Source organism: Rattus norvegicus, chromosome 9, assembly GCF_036323735.1.
Source record: "Rattus norvegicus strain BN/NHsdMcwi chromosome 9, GRCr8, whole genome shotgun sequence".
Lineage (NCBI taxonomy): Eukaryota > Metazoa > Chordata > Mammalia > Rodentia > Muridae > Rattus > Rattus norvegicus.
This window is the reverse complement of record NC_086027.1, coordinates 40736572-40743341: the sequence shown is the minus strand read 5'-3', so window position 1 is coordinate 40743341 and position 6770 is coordinate 40736572. Positions and strand designations below refer to the sequence as shown.

The 6770-nt window shown below is 43.0% G+C and overlaps 1 long non-coding RNA gene across 1 annotated transcript; it reads right to left on the bottom strand.

Annotated features, from left to right (window-relative positions):
* Positions 1–480: 480 nt before the first annotated feature.
* Positions 481–3872, bottom strand: LOC102548289 (uncharacterized). The gene is made up of 2 exons (XR_001839782.3): positions 2005–3872; positions 481–779 (listed from the first exon to the last, which is right to left on the bottom strand). It is a non-coding gene; the product is annotated as an uncharacterized LOC102548289 (long non-coding RNA).
* Positions 3873–6770: the final 2898 nt, after the last annotated feature.

Genomic DNA, 6770 nt, shown 5'->3' with positions numbered 1-6770 from the left:
TTCTGGGGGCCATGTCTTTCCATCTCTGCCAGCATGATGGTACTCAGAGCACCGTCGTCATCTAAGTCTGGATTCCTGCTGCAGTGGGCTCTGTCCTAAGGAAGCAGCCTTTTCAGGTGGCTGCCTTCCCTCCCCACCCCCACCCCTGCCCCGTGCCTTCCACTCCAGCTTCACAGCCTCACAGTGGCTAGGTCCATACACCCTCTTCTCCCCTTGCTCTGTGTACAGAACTGCTTCCTTCCATGCCTCTCTTTGTATGAGTGAGTGTCCCTGTGCCCTTTCATGTATAACCAACCCTCCCAGTGAATCCTGTGTTGGGATAATTGGTCACACACACACACACACACACACACACACACACACACACACACGCACACCTGACAAAAACGAACATTTTGAGCGCTAGTGGCTTGTGGGATTAGGGATACATTTCCCCATGATCTCCCTTAGTTATCACTTGCTCAAATTGGTACCCAAGAGTAAAGTCATATAGTCACTGACTATGTTTTATTTCATTCAATGTTTTTCTAAAAGCTCCCAGTTCCAAATGACCTTGTAACAAAGTTTACATTTTTATCGTTGAAAATAACGGATGAAGAAAGAGGAGGTAGGAAAAAAAAAACTGAGAAAATGAAGAATTCCATGGTCTTTTAGATAAAAAGACTAATCACATATTTTTCAGGAAGGATCCACGTATGAGTCTTTGAACAAAGAAAATAATTTCTCAAAAGAGTTTTACTCATCTTAAATAATTCCATGGGATATAGTGCATGAAGTATCTGGAAGAGAAAAGTAAGTGAGCTTTAGCATTATATATGAGAATGCCCAGGCTGTTATTCTTAGGCCCATCCCGAAAGTGACTTCTACCTCTGTTAGGATGTGGCTGCGACTTGAGGTATTTGTTTCCACCCAAGCTTCATCTTCCTGCCTCTCTTCTTTGACTCCGCCTCTTCTCTCTGCATAGCCTCGTTGAATATTCAAATGCCCAGAACAGCCTCACAGTGGGGACTCAACACATGCTGGACTGGCACACATCGCCCTTCTTCTAGTAAGCCTTCCTCGGGATGAGTCTGTTCTGAATGTCTGCACTGCTTTCTATATACATTTTACATCCAACGTGGCTTATGCACAAGCTTTCCTTTTAGAGAATAGACTCTCTGAGGGCACACTGTGTGTCTTACGTACCCTATCTTCACACTCTCCTAATCAATGAATAGTCCTCCATTTCATGAGTCATTCCTTCTTCTGTTATATTGTAGCCATATCCAATATTCCTACAAATATAGAGGCTATAAGCATCTAAAATGCCTTATATGATCTATACGGTGTTATGAAATCTTTTTGCTTTGCCTTGATCTGCATATACAGACTGTATGACAGCCTGACTGACACAAACTTAGAGAGGACCTGCTGTAGCTCAAGATTCCTGGTGCTTCTCTTCCGGTTCTTGATCTTACACACTTGGGCATGACAGTGGTGGAATATCTCACGGAAAACAGGGCCCAGAGAAAAGGAAAGGGGAGGGGAAAATTCAGCCTTCCACAACCTGCCCCCAGTGATTACTTCCCGCCACCTAAAACCCACCTCCTAAAGTTTCCACAACCCCCAAAACTTACTGCCAGAAGCCCAGCATGAAGGATGTCTACTTTGATTCCCAGCACTCGGGAGGCAGGGGCAGGTGGAGACCCCGTTTTAGTTAGTATAGTTTTAGCTTGTAACCGGTTCTGGAATAAGGCATTTAACTCATGAGGCTGCAGGCACATTGCACCTTCAAGCTAACCACTGCATAATATTGCCCACACATTAGGCATGTACCTTTTAATTACCTTGGGGATAGTTTTTACCTTTCACTAAGAAAACCGAGGCTCTATGGATCGCGCTAACCTTCTCAAGGTCACATAATGAGACAGGGGTTATTGTATCCGGGAGCCTGACAGGTGCTCTTTTCACGGACACCGGCTGGGTCTCTCGGGAAGTTGCTGATGATGACAGCGATGAGCTCACCTGACAGACTGCTCTTTCTCCCTCTTCGGAGACTCACTTCCACACCAGGAAGAACCCGGAGCAGTGACTCACAGTTCCCGGCATCAGTGCCAGAGTGTGTGCTGCCGTTCTGACCGTGAGTGTGATGATCATGCCAGGGAGTCAGATGTCTGCTGGATTTAGAAAAGGGCCGAAGGTCATAAAGGGAAACAACAAACCTAAGGGCTGCCGGGAGTTCTGTAGCTCTTGCAGCATCTCTTCCCCACCCTTCTTCCCAGCAGAGGAAGCTACCAGAGGAGGAAGGACAGCAAGGAGAGGTAGGGATGGCTTACTCCCCTCCCCTTCCTCTCACCCCAAAAACATCATGTTACTGTCACTCTCTACAGAGGCCTAAACTATGACTTATAATAAAAAAAAATTAACAACTTTATAGAGCGTTCATAAACTTCAGACAGATATCGAGTTTTTCTAGAGTTTAAATGACAGTCGTAAGCTCTGTGGTTTTTACAGGTCTGTAATCACAGCTAACAAAACCGAGATGGGATTTTAAGTTCAAGGGCAACCTGGGCAACTTAGTGAGACCCTGTCTCAAAATGCAAAATGAGAAGAAGGCTGGAGACCTGTGGGAGAGTACTTGCCTAGCATGGTGAGGTCCTGGGTTGAATTCTTAGGACTATCTCACATGTTTCTTGATACCATATGATGCAGAAGAGACATCTGATTACAAGGCAAACATTGGATTAGAGCAAAGGTTTAAATGAAGGTTTCCTCCATCAGTTAAAGATAATATTGTTGTCCAAACTTTTACGCCAAGGTACTGGCCACATTGCCGCATGCCTTTCCCTACTGTGCTGCCTCCTCCCTCACCCCTCTACCACCTTTTTGTTAACAATCCAAGTGTCCCTCTCTTTCCTAACTCTCCTCCCTCTGTAGAGAAGCATTCTGACCATTCGATAAACTGATTTGTTTGCTATAGCTATTATTAAGCTCAACTTGAACAGCTTACCCTGTTTGCATGATATTTAAAAAAATCAGAAAGTGACATTTTTAATGGGCCAAGCCAGATGTGGTCCATTCTGTTGCTTCTTGAGGGGCTCTAAGAGCAGAGTATATGTCAGTTCTTCTGAGAAATGTCGCACCAACCTGCGTCTTCCGTCAGGAAAACTTATGATTATTAGGAGTTGGCAGGAGCTATCAAAGGCCCAAAAACCAATCGACAGTTAAGTACCAAGCCAGGCATCATGGCTCTCACACCTATAAACCTAGTACTTAAGAGACTGAGACAAGAGAATTGCTGCAAGTTCCAGACCAATCTGGCCTACATCGTGAGATGAAAAGAAAATGGAAAAGTGAACATTAACCAGTAAGTCGGTATTTCACTATTAGAGAAATGGAACGTTTTTCTATCATAAACGACTATGTAATCGGCAGTTCGCCATTATTGTGGTACTTTTATAAAAGTGTGAGCAATGTTTTATTTTTATTTTTTTGATAAAAAAGAAATAGCATCTTGAAGATTGGGTACCACAAAGATAAAAATATGGATTCCAAATAAAAAGAAAGAAAGAAAGAAAGGAAGGAAGGAAGGAAGGAAGGAAGGAAGAAAGAGAAAGAAAGATTAGTACAAACAAACTGGCAGAGAGAAGTCCAACTGGATCCATTCGAAATGATGTAACCATGAAACACAATCATTAAAGCAGCCACGAGGTTAATTACTTAACACCGTTTGTCATCTACTGGAGTCAGCACATTATCCCAAGGTGAAGAAAGGGTAGCAGTGGAGCCTTGTCAGAGGAGAGCCGTGGGACACAGCTACAGACAAAGCCGGCCTGAGAAACAGGCCCAGGAGCTCCACACTGAACTCACAGGATGATACTGGAAGGCATCCAGAAAAGGTGTGCCTTCGTTCCTTTTCCAAGCCCGTAGTTTAACTGCCGAGTCCACGATGCTCCGGGTAACCTGGACCCCTCTGGCACCTGGACACTAATGTCCCCTTGCTAAAGCCCTACACCTGCCGCCAAGCTTGACCAATTGAGCTGGATCACTAGGAGGCCCATTGTGGAAGGGGGTAACTGACTCCCACAAATCATCCTCTCGTTTCACATGCCAATGGGCACTCATTCATAGGTGTGGGAGGGCACACACACACACACACACACACACACACACACACACACAGAGGCAGGCAGGCATGCCACACATGTGCATACGTAATTAATTAAAGATATCACAGCCTAATTCCTCAAATTTGTAGATATTTAAAAAAAATCCTTGAGTGGAACTGGAACCACTCTTGGTGGCCATGTGCCTATAATCCCAGCACTTGGGGATCCAAGGGATCTTTAAATCAAGTCCAGCTTGTGCTGCATTGTAAGCCTCTCTCTCCAAAACAAATTCTCTGGGGGCAGGGGGAGGGGAATAAAATAATGTAAAATAGATTTTATTTTCTTTTAAGGATGAAATTATAGTTTCTTATTAATTAATAATTAGTGTTTGTATGCCTGATATGTGCCCCCTACATCCTGTGGATCGGGGAAGTGTCAAAGCATTAGCAGAAGGAATCACCAACACTATCCCTATAGAACCATGGACCCAGAGGAACAGATACTGTGGCTCCTGTCTGTAATAGAGTGCTCAGGAGGCAGAGAAGGAAGGATCACAATGTGAGACCGTGGAAGGAAAAAAGAGAAAGGCAAGAGAGGGAGGGTATATGGGAGAAGACAGAGGGAGAAGAAAAGAAGCATCAAAATAAGTGTCATCATTTTCTGCTTTAAAGGACATTATAGATGAAAGGAAGATGTGGAAATATATATTTCATCACTCATAGGTTCTTTTTTTTTTTTTTGGTTCTTTTTTTTTTTTTTTTTTTTTTTCGGAGCTGGGGACCGAACCCAGGGCCTTGCGCTTCCTAGGCAAGCGCTCTACCACTGAGCTAAATCCCCAACCCCCACTCATAGGTTCTTAACCTCAGTCATGCTGGGCTTTTCAAGGAATGGTGCCTAGGAAACTACGCGATGTGTTGTTTCTTCCTAGATATGAGCTCTTTACTATTTTCAGTTACTGTGGGGTTGATAGACTGGAGTGCATAGTTTACAGATTGGAAGATAGAATACCTGAGCGTTGTGTTCTAACACTGGGTTCAAACTTTAAATGACCTTGTACAGGTGGGAGACCTGTCCTCAAGAGAGTGAAGGGCAGCTGCGCTGGGAAACACGTTGGGAATCCCAGTTCGATTTTCTAACACACAAACTGTAGTGAACTGTTGAGCAAGCGTTTTAAATGAAGACATCACGTCCAGTGAGAGTTGGATGCCCATCAGTAGAACAATCTTATCGAGGTGCTACCACAGCGCAAGTGGAAATACAGAGGCACAATGCCTTTCTGTGATGCTTTGCAGTCTCTTCTAAACCAAGGAGGGCTCAGAGCTGGGAGAAAGTGGTCTTCACAGCGCGTCTGGCCCTGAGCTTCTGTATCTGAAAGAGTTCTCTACAGAATGCAAGTAAATAACCTAGGAGCCACTCTAACACACACATTCTCAAAAGTAGTTCTGGTGTAAGTAAACACACCCAGTACTTATAAAACATTTTTATATACAGTTGGGTGTGGTGGAACGTGCCCTTAATCCCAGAACTGAGCAGGCAAAGGCAGATGGATATCTATTTGTCCAAGGCTAGCCTGGTCTATATATCAGTTCTAAGCCAGCCAAGGATGAAGATAAATAGACATGGTTCCTGTGAATAAGTAGGGGCAGCTGATTTTTAGAACAATAATGTGACTTTCTTATTGTCTTAAATGGTAAGGAAATTAAGTTTACAACTAATGTTTTCAATTGTGTATATGCCATCGTTTCCTCACAGTTGAAATTGTAAGGTAAACTGAATGTGAATACAAATAAAAATAGAATTTTTTTAAAATATAAGTCCTAGAGCAACCCCAAAACATAATAGCCTCACACAAATTAGTCATGACTGTGCCCACGTGTATCAAAGTTCAGGAAGCTGACAGCCTCTCAGAACATTTGGACTAGTTAAAAGTCAATAGCCATGTTTATTTGGGGCATAGGTCACATTTCAGCTCTGTTTTACTGGTACTTGAGAGCCAGTCACAAAGGTTTAAGGATATCTTGTTAATGTCACAAGGGATGGATTATGGGAAAGGATTGGATTAAAATTATCATGTCAAAAAATACTTGATCCCACGAACCTCCTACAAAATGAATCCTGCCCGTTTCATCTATAATTTAACTCGGACTTAGAGGTGAAGGATTTAGTGTCTTCTCTTCGACATCAGTGTTAACTGAATTTTAATCCCGAGGATGATAAATGCTCAGAAGAGATTCCCACTTTATAGAAAGGGAACCACACTGCGAGAAAAACCAAACCTGATTATCATTTACAGTTTGTGATTTTTCAATACAGTCAACCTTCCATATAAAGATACCGCACCCAAAGATTCAGCCAATAGAGGATATAAAAGTGGGAGATAATGGAACTGGACTGAAATGTAAAGGCATTTTCCTATCAGTATTCCCTAACTCCTCAGCACAGCAACTATTTACAAAGCATTTGCCTTTGATTAAGCATGCTAAAACGTACCTAGCCTGCATAGGACGGTCTCTGAAGGTTTTACACAAATACACCATTTTAATGAGCCTTGAACGTCCAGACTCTGATATTTGATGGAATTCTAGATAAAGTTCCCCTCAGAAAACAAGCAATGTTTATATAACCACTTGACAGTCATAGCATCTGAAAGCTTTGTTGTAACCTGCAATTCACCCGAAACTA